General features: G+C 54.4%; 1 pseudogene; it reads left to right on the top strand.

Moving 5' to 3' along the window:
- The first annotated feature begins 5659 nt into the window (after nt 1–5659).
- LOC125537315 lies at nt 5660–7684 on the top strand (annotated as a pseudogene).
- The last annotated feature ends 1328 nt before the right edge of the window (nt 7685–9012 follow it).

The raw sequence follows: 9012 nt of genomic DNA, 5'->3' as shown, positions 1-9012 counted from the left end.
GCTGCAGTCCCAGTACTCGCCTAAGTATTTGAAAATCCTACCGAGTGGTGAGCCAGCCTCCCACTCGGGGGCTTAGCTGCAGTCCAGTACTCACCTAAGTTTGAAAAATCCTACCGAGTGGAGAGCGACCCTCCCACTCGGAGGCTTAGCTGCAGTCCAGTACTCGCCTAAGTACGAAACACATCCCAATCCGCAAGGACGACGAGGTGCAGGTCGACTGCCACCTTCTCCTTCGGAGCTTCGCCACAAATGCAACGTGCGCTCCATCCCGACCCGCAAGGATGACGAGGTGCAGGTCGACTGCTACCTTCTCCTTCGGAGTTGCGCCACAAATACAAAAGTTGTCTTGAGTGAAGAACGAGTTCCACTCGACGGAGAATTCATGAAGATATTCAACGATAAATCAAGTTCAGATAAATCCTAAAGGTTCCAGACCGCAGATCGAAGTGCTCGGGCATTCAGCCCGAAAGAGTTTAACGGTTACAAAAACCACTCGGCATTCCGAGACAAATTTAAGGTGGGCATAAAAGTTTGTTCACTCCGCAGGAGGAGGACTGGCAGGCTCGACGAACTCGTCCAGGTCGACACCGTTGGCGATCTGAGTGGCTGCAGCAATAAAAGTCTCCATAAAAGATCGGAAGTCATGCCTCTGGGTGTTGGCGACCTTGATTGCTGCCAGCTTATCTTGTCGCACCTCCTTGCAGTGGACACGAACCAAAGACAGAGCCACATCAGCACCACACCGGCCAGAAGATTTCTTCCACTCCTGCACTCGACCAGGGATCTCGTTAAGTCGAGTCATCAGAGACTCGAGATCATTCTGGAGAGTGGCCCCTGGCCAAAGTGCCGTGTCGATCCGTGATGTGGCGACCTTCAGTCGAGCCAAGTAGTCCACAACACCGTCGATGCGGGATTCCAGTCGGAGCAGATTCATGGCAGTTTCATCTTTCACGGGAGAGTTGATGGGGTCCAAACCTGGCTCAATCCGACCAGTCTCCTCCTCGAAGTTCTGGCAAAACTCTGCATTCACGATCCAAGGATAAGTTAATTTTCGTATGCTGAGTCGACAAAAAAAACATCAGTCGGAACAAAATGTATACCTTCAAGCTTGATGAACAACTTCTTGGCAAGGCTCCTCAGATAGCTCTCCAGATCGTCCCTCTTGCGAGCGGTGCCTTCCATCTTCTCGTTCAGGTTGACCTTGTCCTTCTTCAAGCACGTGACCTCCTTGTTGGCTTCGTTCAGGGCAGATTTCATCTTGGCATTCTCTTCTTCCAATTGGCCGACTGAAGCCAGTTTCTGTTCAGCCAGAGCGTTTCTGTCGTCAGCTTTCTTTTGAGCAGCAACCAAATCCTGATCCTTCTTCGCCAGAGCTTCGTTTCATTTTTTTTGCAAAGAAATGGTGCTTGATTCAGAAAGAGCAGAAGGGTACTCAAGCCTAAGACAAACCAGTCGACAAGCTCGTCTTACCATTGGCGTCATCCTTGGCCTTTTGCAGCTCTGTCTTGGCCAATTCCAAGTCAAGGTTTAGCTGAATCTGTTGTTTCTCCAAGTCAGCAAAGTGAGCTCCAAGATCACAAGATTTCTGCAATCAGGGAGAGGAAGTTATTTTACAGTGAAAAACGACAAAGACAATAAATACTAAGACTATGGTCGACTGCCCGCAGTCCACCATAGTCTCGGGGACTACGCCCAGTGGGTGCACTTTGCGTGCCCCCACTGGTTCGGTTTACACTCGACACGGCCAGGCCAGATCAAGCGAAATAATCAAAATACAAAGACTACAGTCGACTGCCAGCAGTCCACCGTAGTCTCGGGGACTACACCCAGTGGGTGCACTCAGCGTGCCCCCACTAGTCCAGAAATTCAATCGACACACCCAGTGGGTGTACAGATGCAAAGATTTTCGGAAAGAGAGTCTTCAGATAGCATATCTTAACAGAACAAGCGGTGACCAACTAACCTGAACATTGCTTTGGAGAGCCGAGCTAGCGTCATAGGCGGCCTGACTGGCGTCCCGCACCGCCTTCATCTTCTCCATCATAATGCCCGCCTGGCGTATGGCTTCCTTGGCAGCATTCACTTCGTCCTCTGGGACATGATGGATCGCAAAAACTAAAGGTGGGTCGGCAGGAGCTTGAGCAGTCAACGAAGAAGGCAGGGCACTCGACAATGGTACGGCGAAGGTAAGAGAACCCCGATTGGCATCACTAGCGTCCTGAACGACTGGTTCCGCCATCGGCGTCGACTGTGGCACCCTGCTTGCAGGAGGTTTCCTATTTTTCCTCGTCAAAGGCCTCTCAGGCTCTTCATCATCATCGGGGAGGTCAATAATGTTAGGAGCTGTTCAAAGATCAATCGCCAAAATCACATCACCCAATGGTACACATTGCAGTTGAGTCGACCAAATAAAGACAGAATGACAGAAATCATACCCAGATTGGAAGTGACTGCATCCTCCATTACCTCATCCTCATCCCTGTAAGCTGAGGTCCCGGAAGTAGCAGCGCTGCCAGTTCCAAAGTTCGTCTGGTTAAATCAAGAAAAAATAAATAGCACGGAGCGTCGAGTGAATACAAAGGGAGACACTCACGTAGAAGCGATGGGGATGTCAATCTTAATCTTTGGCAACGCCTTCCGAGGCTTCTGCTCTACAACTTTGGGATGCTTTGACGCTTTTTAGTTGGGGTTGGTGAAGATGTCCGAGGACGCTTTGAAGACTGAGCAGTCTGAGCAATCACCTTTTCACGGGCGCTCGGTCGTTCTTGGTCAAGCTTGGATCGCCTCTCCCTGCGAGGAGGCGACTCGACTTCTTCTTCGTCACTTGAGTCGTTGCTTTCTTCGTCCCCTTCTCCGTCAGAATGCCATTCGCCACTGTCGCCGCCGCTCGCCTCTCCTTCCGGGTCTTGCTCTTGCTCTCCGTTGGGCACTGAGTACATTTCGATAAGGGCCTGAAAGAAAGCAGGAAGAATAAAGTCAGTCGACGCAGTATAGACAGTTGCGTGAGTGAATTTAGATTATAATCAAAAGCTCAGAATTGGACCTTTTCTAGTTCATGGGACTGGTCGAATGGAGGAACTCTCCAGGCTCCCCTAGGGTTGTCCTTGTTTCCGGTGATGCCCGACAGCCACCCCTCCAGTGGGTCGTCATCGACCTCCTCCGGGTGAATCCGAGTGGTGTCGTCAAGACCCGAATACATCCACATCGGATGGTCTCGAGCTTGAAGAGGCTGGATGCGCCGCCGAAGGAAAACCTCCAAGAGATCCATACCAGTGACCCCATCACGGATAAGCTGGACTCGTTCGACCAGCACCTTAACTTGCACCTTCTCCTCCGGGATCACCTTCAAAGAGGAGGGTTTCCTCACTCGGTCCATGGTAAAAGGAGGGAGGCCAGTCGACTGCCCTGGCGTCGGCTGGTCTTTGCAGTAAAACCAGGTCGACTGCTATCCGCGGACCGAGTCGGGAAGAATCATGGCCGGAAAGAAACTTTTTCCTCTCATCTGAACACCAAGACCCCCACACATCTGAATCACTTGTGTTCTCTCATCACTCGGATTGGCCTTTTTCACCGTCTAAGAACGACAGGTGAAAATGTGCTTGAAAAGACCCCAGTGAGGCCGACAACCCAAGAAATTCTCGCACAAAGACACGAAAGCAGCGAGATACACGATTGTGTTGGGAGTGAAGTGGTGGAGTTGTGCCCCAAAGAAATTCAGAAATCCCCAAAAGAAAGGGTGAGGAGGCAAGGAAAACCCACGGTCGACGTGGGTGGCAAGGAGAACGCGCTCACCCTCTCGAGGTTGCGGCTCGGATTCCTTTCCCGGAAGCCACGCCGATCCACGGGGGATCAGTCCTCCGTCGGCTAGGTCGTCGAGGTCTTCTTGGCGGATCGTCGAGCGGATCCAGTCGCCCTGGATCCAGCCCTTCGGCAGGCCGGCTCGTGAGGAAGATCCACCCCGACTGGTCGCCTTCCCCTTCGCCTTTGCCGTCGCCTTCTTCGCCCGCTCCAGAGCCACCGTCTTCTCCTTCCCCATCGTCGCCGGCGAGACACGTACGGAGCGGCGGCGGGCGGAGAAGCGAGCGCGACGAAGAAGCCTGAAGAGGAGAAGAGGAAATGAGAACGCACTGTTCAAGAAACCCCGGTCCGACGCCTTATATGAGGTTACTTCCGAGTGGCTGACTGGTAGGCCCGGACGATCCTGTCAAATCCCGCAACAGTCACGCGCGCGATACGTGGCGAAAAAGGTGGCGCGGAGATCGAGGCGGCTCCGCCCTATCCCATCCGATTACTGCGGCCTCCCCCGTCCCGCGCGCTTCCCAAAATTCGAATCCCACGCAAATCCGCGGGCAGCAGAACAACTTGTCAGACGGAAGATCTCCTCCACACCGTCACTCGAAGCTTTTCAAGTAAAGAAACTCACTCGACAAAAAACTAAGAATGGATCAAGGCGATTGAAAAAGAAGTTGGTGTCATCCCTCAGGTTCATTGATCCGAAACAAGATATACTCATGGCGTGGAAAATGGGTCGGAGAAGTTCTCAATTCCTTCCCCACTCAAACCTCGATCCATTCGGGGGTTAATGATGAAGCTATGTACCTAGGGTAGGGTCATGGACCTGTCCAAACTACCCTCCCCAAGGACATCTCTAGAAGAAATCACCTTTCAATCGACTTGAAGGTGTTCCACTCGACAGACTCGAAGACACTCGACCATGAAGCCAACCACTCGACCACAATCCAACCACTCGACGGCCAGGAGATCTAAAGTCACTCCGCTCGCTAACGGTTGGTCATTAAGTAGCTTTTATGGTCATCATAGCACTTTATTGGTGGCGTTATCAGTAACGCACGACCTTAATGTACCTTAAAGCCCTGCATAACTGAGGGCGGGAGGGGCCTGGCGAACTCTATATAAGCCACCCCCCTCCTCAGTGTAAAGGGTTCGCACCCTTGTAATTCATACATACATAATCCAGTCGACCGCCTCCGGGCTCCGAGACGTAGGGCCATTACTTCCTCCAAGAAGGGCCTGAACTCGTAAACCTCGTGTGTCTAAAACTACTCCATAGCTAAGATATTGCCTCTCCATACCTACCCCCCTACACTACTGTCAGACTTAGGAACCACAACAACACCGGCGGCCAGTGAAGACGGCGACGACGGGGACGGCAGGAACGCGCGGGCGCCTTTTTTTGTTTTGTTTTATATAAATTATGGATTTGGGCCGTTTAAGTGGACCGTGAAACTGGGCCCTTTTGTGGCCATGACCCTTAAATATGTTTTAATTTTTTTAACCGCGTTTATTTATCTTTTTAGACATTTTGTTTAAGTTTGTTTTTTGTTTTTCTATCACATCCAACCCGAACATGATTTGTGGTGCGGCCGCATGTTGGATACACCCACGATCCAACGGACAAACGCGGACATATATGAACCCATTGCCGTCCAAAAAAACAAAATCCAGTCAAACCAAATATCCGTTTGAGATCGTGCGGTGGATCAGTCTCGCCCTCTAAAGCACCAACGCTCTGGTCGTCGGTCAAGCCAAGGGCCTGTCATTTCCACCACTTATCCATATCCAGCACCAAGTGTCACCAGACCAGACGGTGGTTTTTGGGTCCTACCACTGCGTACACATGGCAACCACCACCAATTACTGCACCCATAGTTTTCACCCAGCTTCTTTGAGTCTTGACGCGCGCAACCGTCAAAAGCAAACCAACCTCACCGGCTCACCCACGCTGTCGCTCAGCTCAGCTTCGAATCCTCAAACCGTGAAGCCACTCCCACCAGCGGCCGCGGCATTGATGGACCTCTCACCAGCCAGCACGGGTGCCTATGGCGGAAAGGCGGCGGACGCGTACCGGAAGGCGCTCAGCTCAGCGGCCTCGGCCGCCGCGTACGCCGTGCTGGCGCGGAGCATGGCGCGTGAGCTCCTCCCGGACGAGCTGCGCGCCGCAGTGCGCTGGGCCGCGTCCGTGCTCCGCGCGCGCCTCGGATGGGGCGCCAAGGAGCGGCGAACGCTCGTCATTCGCAGCCACACCGGCGGCGGCGGTCGCGAGGAGAATCTTCTCTTCGACGCGGCGCGGACCTACCTGTCCTCCAGGCTCGACCCGCGCGCCATGCACCGTCTCGAGCTCACGCTGTCCGCGACCAGGGACGATGGCGGCCTCAAAAGCTGGACGAAGCGCCTGTTCATTGAGCCCGGGGACTCCACCGTCGATGTCTTCGACGGCGTCGAGTTCATGTGGTCGTCCGTCCACAACCACAAGACAAACGGCGGCGAAGGAGGAAACAAGAAGTCCAAGAACGGGGAGTCCGCCACCGCCGAGTTTCTGCTCAAGCTCAGCTTCGACGCCAAGCACACAGACATGGCCATGGAGAGGTACGTGCCCTTCGTCATGGGGACGGCCGAGGAGACGAGGCTGCGGGAGCGTTCGCTCATGATCTGCATGAATGAGGGCCGAACATGGTTCAGGCTGCACCACCATCACCCCGCCACGTTCGACACGCTCGCCATGGACCCGGCGCTGAAGCAGTCCATCGTCGCCGACCTCGACCTGTTCGCCAGCAGAAGGGACCACTACCGGCGGATTGGCAAGGCGTGGAAGCGCGGGTACCTTCTCTACGGCCCGCCCGGCACCGGCAAGTCCAGCCTGGTGGCCGCCATGGCCAACCACCTCCGCTACAACATCTACGAACCTCGACCTCAGCCACGTGCAGAACACAACGCTGCAGTGGCTGCTCCTCACCATGTCCGACAAGTCCATCCTTGTCATCGAGGACATCGACTGCTGCTGCGATGCCATGTTAAGGGAGGTGGACAGCAAGGAGAGGAAGACGCCGGCGAGGACTTGCAAAGAAGACGGCGGCGGCTCATCAGAAACTTCGGACGGTACGCCGTCGCCCAAGCTCAAATCGGAGGTAATTACGGACGTGCTCTTCCCCTGCATTGCTGCGTGAACATATTACGTACTATATACCTATCTCAATGTCCGTATGTTCACTTGTGCGTACGGCGAACTCAGATCACGCTCTCGGGGCTGCTCAACTTCATCGACGGGCTGTGGTCGACCAGTGGCGAGGAGCGCCTCATCGTCTTCACCACCAATTACAAGGACCGGCTTGACCCGGCGCTGCTGCGGCCGGGGCGCATGGACATGCACGTCTACATGGGCTACTGCTGCTGGGAGGCATTCAAGACTCTGGCCCGGAACTACTTCCTCGTCGACGACCACCCCCTCTTCCCGGAGATACAGGAACTGCTTATGGCGGTGCAGGTGACGCCGGCCGAGGTGTCCGAGATGCTGCTGAGGACCAATGAGCCTGACGTCGCGCTCCGGGGTCTCACGGAGTTCCTCATAGAGAAGAAGCAGGGACAGAGCAAGATGGAGGAAGTGCATGAAGAGAACTAAGCAGGGAGAGTATGATCCAGGGAAGGAGTAACTCGACTACAGCGCACATCAAGAACTAGCTTGCTAGTCTAGGAATTAGCCGATCTAACGAATACGTTTGTTTTGCAAATGTCTCGTGGTCGCATTATCACATTGCTGCAAGATTATTATTACTACTCTTCATGTGTAGCATCATTTGTGCACATGCTCTTTAGATCGATCTTTGATCAAAGTTATGCCGGCACTCTCTACTGATGCGTAGCTTCTTTTTCTGAACCGCTGGATGCATAGCTTGATGCGTGATTTAGTTCTTTTTGTTTGGAGGAAGAAGCTATTAGATTTTACGCGCCTTGGCCCAATATAAATCTTGTATCTCAGTCTAGCATTTTCTTTAAATCTCAAAGACCATTCGACTTTTTTTTTTCGCGAATACGCAAAAGCTTTGCGTATCATTGCATTGATAGGTAGAGTAGCGATACATGTGGGTCTTACAAGATGAATGGTGGGCTAGTTAGCTCGTGCGCAAGGATGGCCAGCATCAATAGCCTTGGCACACAGACGACGGGGTGTGCTGCCCGATCAGACAGAGCCTACGTCTCTGGCAGGATGAGGGCCATGCCCTTGGCACCGGCGCGCGCCCATAGCCGCGCCTCCTCCTGGATCATGTGCACTACGCGTCCCACAGCAGGCTGGTCGCCATCGAATAGGCACCCGTTCCGGTGTTTCCAGAGGTGCCAAGCGGTAAGGACGGCAATGGAGGCGAGGCCGCGGCGAAGAGTAGCCGAGGTGTTGGAGATGGCCATGGATAGCCAGCTGGCGAACTCGTCGTCTGGTGCAGGGATCGCGGTGGTGAAACGGCACCACGAGAGCACCTCATGCCAGGTTTGGCGGGAGAAGGAGCAGCCCGTCAGGATATGTTGCATGGTTTTCGGTTCTTGATCGCATAGTAGGCAGCGAGGCTCGTGGGGAAGGCCATGCCGTGCCAGGCGATCGGCAGTCCAGCACCTACCCAGAAGAGCAAGCCATACGAAGAATTTGATGCGAAGCGAAGCCCATGGTCTCCACGTGATACGCCAATGCGGGTCGGTGATGGAGCCGGCGAAAAGAGCCTGATAGCAGGAGCGGGCAGAGTAGATCCCTGATTCAGTCCATCGCCACGACAGTCGGTCCTCCTCGTCAGTCAGGTTGAAGTGCCTGAGGCGCCGCCAGAGCGTGACATACTGGACGGTCATGGCCGCGCCCATGGCGCCTTGAATGTCGCCGATCCACGCCTGGTTGAACAGGCCCTCTCGAACCGTGCGTGACTTGCGCCGGTGTTTGGCCACCCTGCAGTAAACCAACGGCGCAATCTCGGAGATGCTTTTTCCGTCCAACCAGTGGTCTTCCCAGAATAGACAGGACTCGCCACTGCCAACGCACCAAGAGGTTAAAGCCCTGAAGATGGCCCGGACCTCCGGGCAGTGGGGGATGTGCAGGTGCTGCCACCGCCGCGAGGCGTCGGATCTTTGCTGCCACAGCCACCAGGCGCGCAGCGAGATGCCGGCGCGCTGGAGGTCTGGGATCCCGAGGCCGCCGAGGGAGATGGGTCTACATACCCGGCGCCAGTTGACCTTGCA

The sequence above is a fragment of the Triticum urartu genome, chromosome 2, assembly GCF_003073215.2.
Source record: "Triticum urartu cultivar G1812 chromosome 2, Tu2.1, whole genome shotgun sequence".
Taxonomy (NCBI): Eukaryota; Viridiplantae; Streptophyta; class Magnoliopsida; order Poales; family Poaceae; genus Triticum; species Triticum urartu.
Note: the sequence above shows the minus strand (reverse complement) of the source record. Positions and strands in the feature narration are given on the sequence as shown.